The sequence below is a fragment of the Arachis hypogaea genome, chromosome 16, assembly GCF_003086295.3.
Source record: "Arachis hypogaea cultivar Tifrunner chromosome 16, arahy.Tifrunner.gnm2.J5K5, whole genome shotgun sequence".
Classification (NCBI taxonomy): domain Eukaryota; kingdom Viridiplantae; phylum Streptophyta; class Magnoliopsida; order Fabales; family Fabaceae; genus Arachis; species Arachis hypogaea.
The window spans coordinates 62,346,910-62,361,159 of NC_092051.1; the positions used below are offsets into that span (position 1 = coordinate 62,346,910).

General features: G+C 39.3%; 1 non-coding gene across 1 annotated transcript; it reads right to left on the reverse strand.

The window, feature by feature from the left end:
- Positions 1 to 1,810: 1,810 nt before the first annotated feature.
- On the reverse strand, positions 1,811 to 1,916 carry LOC112761250 (small nucleolar RNA R71). Its single transcript, XR_003181654.1, has one exon. It is a non-coding gene; the product is annotated as a small nucleolar RNA R71 (small nucleolar RNA).
- Positions 1,917 to 14,250: the final 12,334 nt, after the last annotated feature.

Sequence of the window (14,250 nt, forward strand, 5' to 3'; positions counted from 1 at the left end):
TTACACACTGCACTTTTAGCTTCTGAAGACTTTTGGGAGCAATTTTACTTTTCTTTCTCTTTTGTACTTAGTTTCAATTTTCCAGTCTGAACATCTATTCTGTACTGAGCTATGAGTATCTAACTTCCCTCTCATTGGGGGAGGGAGCTCTATTGTACTTGATGGATTAATTGATAGTGAATTTCTTCTTCTCTTCATCCTCTCTTTGGTTTGCTAGATGGAATTTTGTTCTTCATTCTTAGTGTTTAGTCATCTTGGAAAAGAGGCTGAATACAAATTGGGTTTTATGTGAACCTTGGAAGAGGAATCATAAAACCATGCTTGAAATTCCCTCTCACATTGAGTAGATCTGGGTTTTTGGGATTGGATACAGTGACATAAAATCTGCCCAATTAAATGGATCTATGATGATGTATGGTAAAATCAGGGACCAAGCCTATCTCTCTTCCTGAGCAATTAGACCAAGGAATTGGCTGATTATCAAGATTTGAGAGATTGAATAACCAAGGAATTGGGGTTCAATCAATCATAATTGCCAAGAGATTAATGAGTTGCATGATTGAAGATGAGACGATCTGATTTTAATCCAGAGAGAACAATATCTCCCAACTCTAATGAATCCTCCTTATTCTTATCTTACCCTTTCTTTACTGCTTTTTTTAATTTATGTTATAATCCCCCTTCCCATTTACATTCAGTCATTTATGTTTATGCCATTTATTTTCTCGCTCTCGACGTTACTGTACTTTACAGATTTCTTTTATTTTTAAGTCATTTATCATTCTGCTGTTTAGAATTCTGCATTCACAATCACTCTTGATTAGCTTGATTAATTGATCCATTAATTAAAGTTGCTCAAATCTACCAATCTCTGTGGATTCGACCCCTCTCCTAGTGGGTTATTACTTGACGGTATTTTGGTGCGCTTGCCAAAGAACGAATTCATTTATTAGTGAGTGAATTTCGATAATCAAGTTTTATGGCGCCGTTGCCGGGGATTGGTTTGAATTTGACAATGCTTAAATGGATGGATAGTTAGATTAAGAAATTTTATTTTCCTTGCTAACTCTATTGATTTCAATTTCTTATTTTCTTCTTTTCATTTAGCATTCTAATTTTTATTATTCACTGTCTATATTCTATACTAATCCACTAACTATTTAATTAATTGCACCAATCAACTTAACCATAAGTCTTAACAAGAGTGATTCCTTTATTTGTCTCTTCCTTGTTTGTTGCTAATTGTATAACAGGTAGAAGAGGAGAAACTTCATCCTCTTTTGATAGTGAACCTGAGAGGACCTTCCTTAGATTAAGGAGGGAAGCAAGAGGCAAAGGAATAGTTGGAGAGGAAGTAGTGGAGGAAGATCTAGGAGTTACTATGGAGGAAGAGGTGCACAACCATGTTGGAGAGGATGCTGGGAATCATGTTGGGCAAGAGAGAAGAGTTTTATGCTCTTACATCAATCCAAATCCAGGAAACTGTGGCAGTAGCATTCTAAAGCTAACAATTCATGCTAACAACTTTGAGTTGAAGCCTCAACTCATCACACTGGTTCAAAACAACTACTCATTTGGAGGGAGTGCCCAAGAAGATCCCAACCAACATTTGACCACATTCTTGAGGATTTGTGACACTGTAAAGTCAAATGGTGTACACCCTAACACCTACAAACTACTTTTGTTCCCCTTCTCTCACAAAGATAAGGCAGCAAAGTGGTTGGAAGCATTTCCAAAGAAGAGCTTGACCACTTGGGATGATGTTATGAACAAATTTCTGGCAAGATTCTACCCTCCACAAAGAGTCAATAGATTGAGAACTGAGGTGCAAACCTTTAGACAGCAAGATGGTGAAACCCTTTATGAGGCCTGAGAAAGATTTAAAGACTTGACAAGGAAATGCCTTCTGGATATGTTAAACGAGTGGGTGTAATTGCACATCTTCTATGAGGGGTTAACATATGAGTCAAAGCAAGCTGTGGATCATTCTTCGGGAGGCTCGCTCAACAAGAAGAAGACCATTGAAGAAGCCGTTGATGTCATAGAAACTGTAGCTGAAAATGAGTACTTCTATGCCTCAGATAGAACTTCAAGGAGAGGGATGATGGAGCTCAATATTATGGATACTTTGTTAGCTCAAAACAAAGTGATCAATGCACAATTGGCAGCTCTTACCAAGAAGATGCAAAAGAACCAAGTCTCAGTTATCCAATCCCAACCCCTTCTACAAGAAGGAGATACACGAGAAGTTGAATGTGAATGGGAGCAAGCAAACTATGTGAACGATTCTTCCAGACAACCATATGATCCCAATGCCAAAACATACAACCAAGGTTGGAAGAACTACCCAAATTTTGGGTGGAGAAACCAACAGAACCATAACCAGGATCACAAACCATACCACTCTAACTAATACAACAACCATAACCCCAACCATCAATCAAGCAACAATAGACCATACCACAACTCACAAAATGTACCCTACGATTCCACACAACAGCCATACAAGAACCATCCTCAAGATATACCATCTTCAACCATGCAATCATGTGACATCAGCAGCAATTTTACAAGAATCGAGGCAGCTATAGCACAACTTACAAGGAGTGTTACCACTATTTCTGAGAGGCAAGTGCAAGCTGAGAAAAAGATGGACTCAATTCAAGAAGAGGCCAGATCTAACATGAGAAACCAAGGGGAAGCAATCTCCAAACTGGAAGCATAAGTAGGAATCTTATCCAAGCAAATACCAATGCCCACACGTACATTCCCTAGTGATACCATGGCCAACCCAAGAGGAGAATGCAAGGCCATCACATTAAGGAGTACGAAGGTGATAAATGAAGCATCCCTAAGCCAAAATAAGCAAGAAGAGGAAGATGTAAATGAATATGAAACAAAGAAGGAAGAAGAAAATCCTGTACCATCCCCACCAAAGCAACTCCTAAAGCTTTATGTACCAAAAGCACCTTATCCACAAAGGCTGAGGAAGGATGGGAAGGATGGCCAGTTTTCTAGGTTCTTGGAGATTTTTAAAAAGCTTCAAATCAACATACCCTTTGTTGAGGTATTAGAGCAAATGCCACTCTATGCCAAGTTCTTAAAGGAGCTCATGACAAGAAAGAGAAACTAGGGTGAAAAGGAAACTGTGGTGCTCACTAAAGAATGTAGTGCTATCATACAAAAGAAGCTACCCTAGAAGATGAAGGACCCTGGGAGCTTTCAAATTCCCTGCATCATAGGGGATATCAACATTGAGAAGGCACTATGTGATCTGGGAGCCAGCATCCACCTCATGTCTTTGGCTATGATGAAAAGAATGAGAATTGAAGAGGCCAAACCAACAAGAATGGCCCTGTAATTAGCTGACAGAACATCCAAATTTCCTCATGGGGTAGTGGAAGACTTGTTGGTGAAAGTGGGAGAATTTATATTCCCAGCTGATTTTGTTGTGATTGACATGGAAGAGGAGGCTAACACATCAATTATCTTTGGAAGACCATTTTTAGCCACTACTGGAGCCATAATTGATGTGAAAAAGGGAGAGTTGGTCTTAAGATTACATGAAGAAAGGATGGTATTCAATGTTTTCAAAGCAATGAACTACCCCATGGAGTCTATTGGAGAGTGCATGATGGTGGATACAATAGAGACACTAGTTCAAGGAGTTTTGGAGGAAGAAAAATTTGAAGAAGTAATGGAGGAAGACTGGTGCACGAAATAACAATCACACTTTTGCAATTCCGCACAACTAACCAACAAGTGCACTGGGTCGTCCAAGTAATACCTTACGTGAGTAAGGGTCGATCCCACAGAGATTGTCGGCTTGAAGCAAACTATGGTTATCTTGTAATTCTTAGTCAGGATATCAGTAATGATTCTTAGTTTTAATTGTAAAAAGTAAAAGAACATGAAATAAATACTTGTTATGCAGTAATGGAGAACAGGTTGAGGTTTTGGAGATGCTCTGTTTTCTGAATTTCTACTTTTCTACTGTCTTCTTCTTCACGCACGCAGGTCTCCTTCCATGGCAAGCTGTATGTTGGTGGATCACCGTTGTCAATGGCTACCAGTCATCCTCTCAGTGAAAAGGATCCATGTACATGGCTAATCATCTATCGGTTCTCACTAATGTTGGAATAGGATCCACTGATCCTTTTGCACACTGTCACTACGCCCAGCATTCATGAGTTTGAAGCTCGTCATAGTCATCCCTTCCCGGATCCTACTCGGAATACCACAAACAAGGTTTATACTTTTTGGATCTCAGGAATACTGCCAATTGATTCTAGCTTATACCACAAAGACTCTGATCTCACGGATTTGAATGCTCTGTTGTCAGGAAAAGCAGACAAACTCGTGAACTAGGTACCCAAGAGATATAAATTCAATCTAGGGTAGAACGGAAGTGGTTGTCAGGCACGCGTTCATAGGTTGAGAATGGTGATGAGTGTCACGGATTATCACATTCATCATGTTGAAGTGCGAATGAATATCTTAGAATAGAAATAAGCGTGATTGAATGAGAAATAATAGTAATTACATTAATCCATCCAAACACAGCAGAGCTCCTCACCTCCAACCATGGAGTTTAAAGACTCATGCCGTAGAAGATACAAAAATGAAATGTGTAAAGTGTCATGAGGTACAAAATAAATCTCTAAAAGTAGTTTTTATACTAAACTAATAACCTAGGTTTACAGAAAATGGGTAAACTAAGATAGATATTGCAGAAATCCACTTCCGGGGCCCACTTGGTGTGTGCTTGGGCTAAGCATTAAAGCTTCCATGTGTAGAGACTTTTCTTGGAGTTAAACGCCAGGTCGCTGCCTATTTCTGGCGTTTAACTCCAATTTTTATCCTAGTTCTTGCGTTTAACGCCAGAATAGGGTAGAAAGTTAGCGTTAAATGCCAGTTTGCGTGATCTCAACTCGGGAAAAGTATGAACTATTATATATTGCTGGAAAGCCCAGGTTGTCTACTTTCCGAAAAATCCACTTCGAGTGCAGGGAGGTCAGAATCCAACAGCATCTGCAGTCCTTTTTCAGCCTCTGAATCAGATTTTTGCTTAGGTCCCTCAATTTCAGCTAGAAAATATCTGAAATTACAGAAAAACACACAAACTCATAGTAAAGCCCAAAAATGTGATTTTTGAATAAAAACTAATAAAAATATAATAAAAACTAACTAAATCATACTAAAAACTACCTAAAAATAGTGCCAAAAAGCGTATAAATTATCCGCTCATCACAACACCAAACATAAATTGTTGCCTAACCCCAAGCAACTGAAAATAAAATAGGATAAAAAGAAGAGAATATACAATGAATTTTGAACTTATCAATGAAGATTAGCTTCAATTAGATGAGCGGGACTTGTAGCTTTTTGCTTCTAAACAGTTTTGGCATCTCACTTTATCCTTTGAAGTTTAGAATGACTGGCATCTATAAGAACTCAGGATCTAGATAGTATTATTGATTCTCCTATTTCAGTATGTTGATTCTTGAACACAGCTACTTTATGAGTCTTGGCTATGACACTAAGCATTTTGTTTTCCAGTATTACCATCGGATACATAAATGCCACAGACACATAACTGGGTGAACCTTTTCAGATTGTGACTCAGCTTTGCTAGAGTCCCCAATTAGAGATGTCCAGAATTCTTAAGCACACTCTTTTCGCTTTGGACCACGACTTTAACCGCTCAGTCTCAAGTTTTTCACTTGATACCTTCTCGCCACAAGCACATGGTTAAGGACAGCTTGGTTTAGCCGCTTAGGCCAGGATTTTATTCCTGTGGGCCCTCCTATCCACTGATGCTCAAAGCCTTTGATCCTTTTTATTTTACCCTTGCCTTTTGGTTTAAAGGGCTATTGGCTTTTTCTGCTTGCTTTTTCTCTCTTTTTTTTTCACAAGCTTTTCACTGCTTTTTCTTGTTTCAAGAATCAATTTTATGATTTTTCAGATTATCACTAATATTTCTCCTTTTCCATCATTCTTCAAGAGCGAACAATTTTAACATTCATAAGCAACAAATTCAAAAATATGCACTGTTCAAGCATTCATTCAGAAAACAAGAAGTGTTGCCACCACATCAAAATAATTAAACTATTTTCAAGATATAATTCAAAACCATGTACTTCTTATTCTTTTGTAATTAAAAACATTTTTCATTTAAGAAAGGTGATGGATTCATAGGACATTCATAGCTTTAAGGCATAAACTCTAGATTTTATTAATCATGAAATAAAAATAAGACTTAAAATAAACATAAAAGCAGACCAATAATAATAGAAGACAGAAAATTAAAAATATAAAAATAAATGACTCTTAAAATAGATCTCTACTAATAAAAGTTATCACAGAGTTAGAACTCAACAACCTGCAGTGGGAGAGGTAAGTACTCCTTCAAGTTGTGGGATGCCTGGCTCTTCAAGGGAGGGCTTCTGGCGCTTCAGTTCCTATAGCTCACGCCCTTGCTTCTCTTGTTCCTTCAGCAGTTTGCAGAGCATGCTATGTTGAATCTGCTGTTCTTCTTTCAGTTGATCCATAGCTTCTTGCAGCTTGGTGACAGATGCTTCTAGGCGAATCCAGTAGTCAATTTGAGGGATTTCTGGAAGAAACTCCTGTGCCCTTCTTTTGATGGAGTTATCTTGCACTTGTTGTCCTTCCATTGAATTTTTGGTGATTGGGTGCTCAATTGAGATATACTCATCCACTCCCATCTTTATCCCAGCATCTTTACATAGCAGGTATATTAGGCTTGGGTAAGCCAATTTGGCGTCAGTGGAGTTCTTGTTTGCAATTGTGTAAAGCTCACAAGAAATCAGATGATGAATCTCCACTTTGTTTCCCAGCATAATGAAGTGGATCATCACTGCTCTTTTGACAGTGACTTCAGAGCGGTTGCTGGTGGGCAGTATAGAACGCCCAATGAAGTCTAGCTAGCCCTTAGCAACTGGTTTGAGATCTCCTCTCTTGAGTTAATTCGGGACACCTTTTGTGTTGGTTATCCACTTGGTTCCAGGGATGCATATGTCCTCTAGAACTTGGTCCAAGCGCTTGTCAAATCTCACCATTCTCCTATTAAAGGATTCTGGATCATCTTGTAATTGAGGCAGCTTGAAAACCTCTCTTATTTTGTCCAGGTGGAAGTAAATAATCTTCCCTCTGACCATGGTTCGAAAGGTATAGAAGGCGGTTCCAGTCATTCTCTGCTTATCTATTTGCCACAGATTTGAGTAGAATTCCTGAACCATGTTTCTACCCACCTTTGTCTCAGGATTAGCTAGAATTTCCCAGCCCCTGTTTCGAATCTGCTCTTGGATCTCCGGATATTCGTCTTCTTTCAGATTGAATTTAACTTCCGGGATCACTGATCTTAGACCCATTATTTTGTGGTAATGGTCTACCTGTTCTTTGGTTAAGAACCTCTCTTGATTACAAAGTGGTTTTGGAGTGTTCTCTTTCTTGCCTCTTGAAGTGGTTTGTTTTCCCTTAGGAGCCATGATCTTAGTGAGTCTTAGCTCAGTAATCACGAAAAACACACCAAACTTAGTGGTTTGCTTGTCCTCAAGCAAAAGAAAGGAAAGGAGAGGAATAGAAAGAGAGTCAAATTCGAGTTATAGAGGAGAGGGGGCGACTATGAATTTATAAGGGAGGGGATGTGTTCGAAAATTTTGAAAAAGATATGATAGAAGATATGATTTGTAAAAGATAAATATGATACGAAAAAGATGAAATTTTAAAATTGAAAAGATATGAGAGATTTGAAAAAGATAAATCTGAATTTGAAAAGATAATAGGATGAGTTGAAAAGATTTGAGAAGAAATTAAAAAGATAGATGAGTTTTGAAAAAGATTTGAAAAGAAATTGAAGATTTGAGAAAGCTTTTTAGGATTAAAGAAAAATTTATTTTTAATTTGTTTTTTTTTTTTTGAAATTGAAATTAAAAGATGATAATTTGTAACATGTTTTTGCAAGAAATTTTGGATGGAACCATGAAAATTTGAAAAAATTTTTGAGTTGGAAACAAAACTTCCTCCCCTCCATATTCCTGGCGTTAAATGCCCAGAATGGCACTCATTCTGGCGTTTAACGGCCATTTGTTGCTTCTTTTCGGCATTTAACACCCAGCTAGGTACCCTGGCTGGCGTTAAACGCCAGAAAGCCTTTATCACTGGGCATTTTTCTAAACGCCCAGGATGCTGCAATTCTGGCGTTAAACGCCCAGAATGGCACCCATTTTGGCGTTTAACGCCCAGAAAGGTATCTTTACTGGCGTTAAACACCCAGAATGGTGCCTTTTCTGGCGTTTAATGCCCACAATACCCTTTACTGGCGTTTTTGTGCCAGTGAGCTCCTTTTTTCTGCTTTATGCTCTGAATTCTTCTGTAACTCTGTGAACTCCTGCAATTGATAATTAACCTTGAAGAAAATTTATATCAAACTCATATAATTATTATTTAAATAACAAATAACTTAGCTAATGGCTGGGTTGCCTCCCAGCAAGCGCTTCTTTATTGTCTTTAGCTGGACCTTACTGAGCTTTAATCCTGTCTCAGCTTTGGGCATTCTTGCTCAACATTGCCTTCAAGATAATGCTTGACTCTCTGTCCATTAACAATGAACTTTTTATTGGAGTCAATATCCTGAAGCTCTACATATCCATATGGTGACACACTTGTAATCACATATGGTCCCCTCCACCGGGATTTTAATTTCCCAGGGAATAATTTGAGCCTAGAGTTAAACAGCAGAACCTTCTGTCCTGGTTCAAAGACTCTGGATGACAGTTTCTTATCATGCCACATTTTTGCTTTCTCCTTGTAAATTTTTGCATTTTCGAAAGCATTGAGTCTGAATTTTTCTAGCTCATTTAACTGGAGTAATCTCTTCTCTCTAGCTAACTTAGCATCTAGGTTTAGGAACCTAGTTGCCCAGTAAGCCTTATGCTCCAGTTCCATGGACAGATGACAGGCCTTGCCATACACAAGCTGGTATGGAGAGGTTCCTATAGGAGTCTTGAACGCTGTTCTGTATGCCCACAGAGCATCGTCCAAGCTTTTTGCCCAATCCCTTCTACGAGCAATTACAGTCCGTTCTAGGATTCTTTTTAGCTCTCTATTAGAGACTTCAGCCTGCCCATTTGTCTGTGGATGATATGGAGTTGCTACCTTGTGGCTAATTCCATACCGGACCATAGCAGAGTAAAGTTGTTTATTACAGAAATGAATGCCCCATCACTGATTAGTACTCTAGGGACACCAAACATGCTGAAGATATGTTTCTGGAGGAACTTCAGTACAATCTTAGTATCATTAGTGGGTGTTGCAATTGCTTCTACCCATTTAGATACATAGTCTACTGCCACCAGAATATACGTGTTTGAGTATGATGGTGGGAAAGACCACATGAAGTCAATACCCCATACATCAAACAACTCAATCTCCAAGATCCCTTGTTGAGGTATGGTGTAACCATGAGGTAGATTACCAGCTCTCTGGCAGCTGTCATAGTTACGTACAAACTCTTGGGAGTCTCTATAGAGAGTAGGCCAGTAGAAGCCACATTGGAGAACCTTGGTGGCTGTTCACTCACCTCCGAAATGGCCACCATATTGTGATCCATGGCAATGCCATAAGATCTTCTGTGCCTCTTCCTTGGGCACACATCTATGGATTATTCCGTCTGCACATCTCTTAAAGAGATATGGTTCATCCCATAAGTAGTACTTTGCATCAGATCAATTTCTTTATTTGCTGCCTGCTTTACTCTTTGGGTATGAATCTTACAGCATTATAGTTTGTAATGTCTGCAAACCATGGTGTTTCCTGAATGGCAAATAGTTGCTCATCCGGAAAGGTTTCAAAGATCTCACTAGAGGGGGAGGACGCCCCTTCTACTTCTTCTATCTGGGACAGATGATCAGCCACTTGGTTCTCTGTCCCTTTTATCTGTCTCTTCTATCCGGGACAGATGATCAGCCACTTATGAGCCTAGGTTTTGAATCTTGCTTTGTGAGTAGATATTTAAGAGCAGCATGGTCAGTGTACAGAATCACTTTTGATCCTACTAAATAGGATCTAAACTTGTCAATGGCATAAACCACTGCAAGCAGCTCCTTTTCTATGGTTGTGTAATTCTTCTGTGCGTCATTTAAAATACGGCTGGCATAGTAAATGATGTGCAGAAGCTTGTTATGCCTCTGTCCCAATACTGCACCAATGGCATGGTCACTAGCATCACACATTAGTTCGAATGGTAATGTCCAGTCTGGTGCAGAAATAACTGGTGCTGTGACCAGCTTAGCTTTCAGAGTTTCAAACGCCTGCAGACACTCTGTGTCAAGCACAAATGGCGTGTCAGCAGGTAGCAGATTGCTCAGGAGTTTTGCAATTTTTGAAAGATGCTTTATAAACCTCCTATAGAATCATGCTTGCCCCAGAAAGCTTCTGATTGCCTTAACATTGGCAGGTGGTGATAATTTTTCAATCACCTCTACTTTAGCTTGATCCACCTCTATTCTCTTGCTTGAAATTTTGTGCCCAAGGACAATTCCTTCAATCACCATAAAGTGACATTTTTCCCAGTTTAAGACCAGGTTAGTCTCTTGGCACCTTTTCAAGACAAGTTCTAGATGATCAAGACAGGAGCTGAATGAGTCTCCAAATACTGAGAAGTCATCCATGAAGACTTCCAGGAACTTCTCTACCATATCAGATAAGATAGAGAGCATGCACCTTTGAAAGGTTGCAAGTGCATTGCACAGACCAAAAGGCATCCTTCTGTAGGCGAATACTCCAGAAGGACATGTGAATGCTATTTTCTCTTGGTCTTGAGGATCTACTGCAATTTGGTTGTAACCTGAATAGCCATCCAAAAAGCAGTAATATTCATGACCTGCTAGTCTTTCTAGCATCTGGTCTATGAATGGTAAAGGAAAGTGATCCTTCCTGGTGGCTGTATTGAGCCTTCTGTAGTCAATATACATACGGCACCCTGTAACTATTTTTGTAGGAACCAGTTCATTCTTTTCATTATGAACCAGTGTCATGCCTCCTTTCTTTGGGATAACTTGGACAGGGCTCACCCAGGGGCTATCAAAAATAGGATAAATAATCCCAGTCTCTAGTAACTTGGTGACCTCTTTCTACACCACCTCCTTCATGGCTGGATTTAGCCGCCTCTGTCGGTTCTCAATAATGTTGGAATAGGATCCATTGATCCTTTTGCACACTATCACTGCGCCCAGCATTCATGAGTTTGAAGCTCGTCACAATCATCCTTTCACGGATCCTACTCGGAATACCACAGACAAGGTTTAGACTTTCCGGATCTCAGGAATGCTGCCAATTGATTCTAGCTTATACCACGAAGACTCTAATCTCGGGAATTTGAATGCTCTGTTGTCAGGAGAAGTAGACAAACTCGTGAACCAAGTACTCAAGAGATATACATTCAATCTAAGGTAGAACGGAAGTGGTTGTCAGGCACGCGTTCATAGGTTGAGAATGGTGATGAGTGTCACGGATCATCACATTCATCTTGTTAAAGTGCGAATGAATATCTTAGAATAGAAACAGCGTGATTGAATGAGAAACAGTAGTAATTGCATTAATCCATCGAAACAGAGCAGAGCTCCTCACCCCCAACCATGGAGTTTAGAGACTCATGCCGTAGAAGATACAAAAATAAAATTTGTAAAATGTCATAAGGTACAAAATAAATCTCTAAAAGTAGTTTTTATACTAAACTAATAACCTAGGTTTACAGAAAATGGGTAAACTAAGATAGATAGTGCAGAAATCCACTTCCGGGGCCCACTTGGTGTGTGCTTGGGCTGAGCATTGAAGCTTCCATGTGTAGAGACTTTTCTTGGAGTTAAACGCCAGGTTGCTGCCTGTTTCTGGCGTTTAACTCCAGTTTTTCTGCCAGTTTTGGCGTTTAACGCCAGAATAAGGTAGAAAGTTGGTGTTAAATGCAAGTTTTCATGATCTCAACTCGGGCAAAGTATGGACTATTATATATTTCTGGAAAGCCCAGGATGTCTACTTTCCAACGCAATTAAGAGCGCGTCAATTGGGCTTCTGTAGCTCCAGAAAATCCACTTCGAGTGCAAGGAGGTCAGAATCCAACAGCGTTTGCAGTCCTTTTTCAGCCTCTGAATCAGATTTTTGTTCAGGTCCCTCAATATCAGCCAGAAAATACCTGAAATTACAGAAGAACACACAAACTCATAGTGAAGCCCAGAAATTTGATTTTTGAATAAAAACTAATAAAAATATAATAAAAACTAACTAAATCATACTAAAAACTACCTAAAAATAGTGCCAAAAAGCGTATAAATTATCCGCTCATCAAATACCAACAAGCCTCAGGTGGTGAACCACCACAAGAATTCCTAGAAGGCGCAATCATGTTGGATAAAGTAAGCAAGAAATAAGTGGAAGCACCAAAAATAGAGATGAAGACCCTGCCTCCAAGTTTTAAGTATGCTTATTTGGGTGACAATAACACATACTCAGTCATCATTAATTCAAGTTTGAGTGAGGAGCAAGAAAAGGAGCTTATCAAGGTGCTAAGACAACACAAGGATGCCATAGGATGGACACTTGCAGATTTAAAAGGGATCAGCCATTCTATGTGCATGCATAAAATGTTTCTTGAAGAGGATGCCAAGCCTTCAAGACAGCCACAAAGAAGACTAAACCCAACAATGAAGGAAGTGGTACAAAAAGACATGCTGAAATTGTGGCAAGCAGGGGTAATTTACCCAATCTCAGACAGCCCTTGGGTGAGCCTAGTGCATGTAGTCCCCAAGAAGGGAGGAGTCACTATTATGCCAAATGAAAGGAATGAATTGATACCAACAAGAACAGTGATTGGATGGCACATTTGCATAGATTATAGGAGACTCAATGAAGCCACCAGGAAGGATCACTTCTCCCTACCTTTCATGGACCAGATGCTAGAAAGACTTGCAGAACATGAATATTATTGCTTCTTGGACGGTTATTCTGGCTACAACCAAATAGTTGTAGACACCAAAGATCAAGAGAAGACCTCATTTACCTGTCCCTATGGTGTCCTTGCTTATAGGAGAATGCCCTTTGGATTGTGTAATGCACCTGCAACATTACAAAGGTGCATGCTCTCCATATTTTCTGATATGATTGAAAAAATTATTGAAATTTTTATGGATGACTTTTCTGTGTTTGGTGATTCATATTCTAAGTGCTTGCATCACCTTGCCTTGGTGCTAAGGAGATGCCAAGAAAGCAACCTCGTTTTGAATTGGGAGAAGTGCCACTTTATGGTCACAGTAGGGGTGGTTCTTGGTCACAAGATCTCCAAAAGAGGCACAGAGGTGGACAAGGCCAAGGTGGAAGTGATTGAGAAATTACCCCCACCTTGCAATGTCAAAGCAATTAGAAGTTTCTTAGGACATGCTGGGTTCTATAGAAGATTCATTAGAGACTTTTCAAAAATTGCCAAACATTTAAGTAACTTGCTTGTCTCTAATGTTCCTTTTATCTTTGATAGAGAATGCATGCAAGCCTTTGATGAGCTTAAAAGCAAACTTTTCTCTGCACCTATTATAGCACCACCTAGTTGGGACTTACCTTTTGAATTGATGTGTGATGCATCAGACTTTGCTGTTGGTGCTGTTTTAGGACAAAGGAGAGATAAGCTAGTGCATGTCATCTATTATGCTAGCAAAGTTCTTAATGAGAATCAAAAGAACTACACCACCACAGAGAATGAACTACTTGCTATAGTCTTTGCATTTGATAAATTTAGATCATATCTCATTGGTTCTAAAGTCATTATTTTTACTGACCATGCAGCACTTAAATATTTGTTGACCAAGAGTTCAACATTGAAATAAAAAATAGAAGTGGGGCAAAGAACAAGGTGGCTGACCACCTATCAAGGATTCCAAATGAGGAAAATGAAGCTTACAGTCCCGCAGTAAATAAAAGCTCCCGGATGAATATTTGATAATGATCCAAGAAGCCCCCTGGTTTGCAGATATAGCCAATTTCAAGGCTATTGGAGAGCTACCTTCTGATACGCAAAAATTTAAATATTAACGCGCAACCGGCAAGTATACCGGGTCGTATCAAGTAATAAAACTCACTAAGAGTGAGGTCGATCTCACGGAGATTGGTAGATTAATCAACTTTAGTTAAATGGTAATTTTAGTCAAGCAAACATGGTTTTGAATTCATGAGATTTGATTGTTG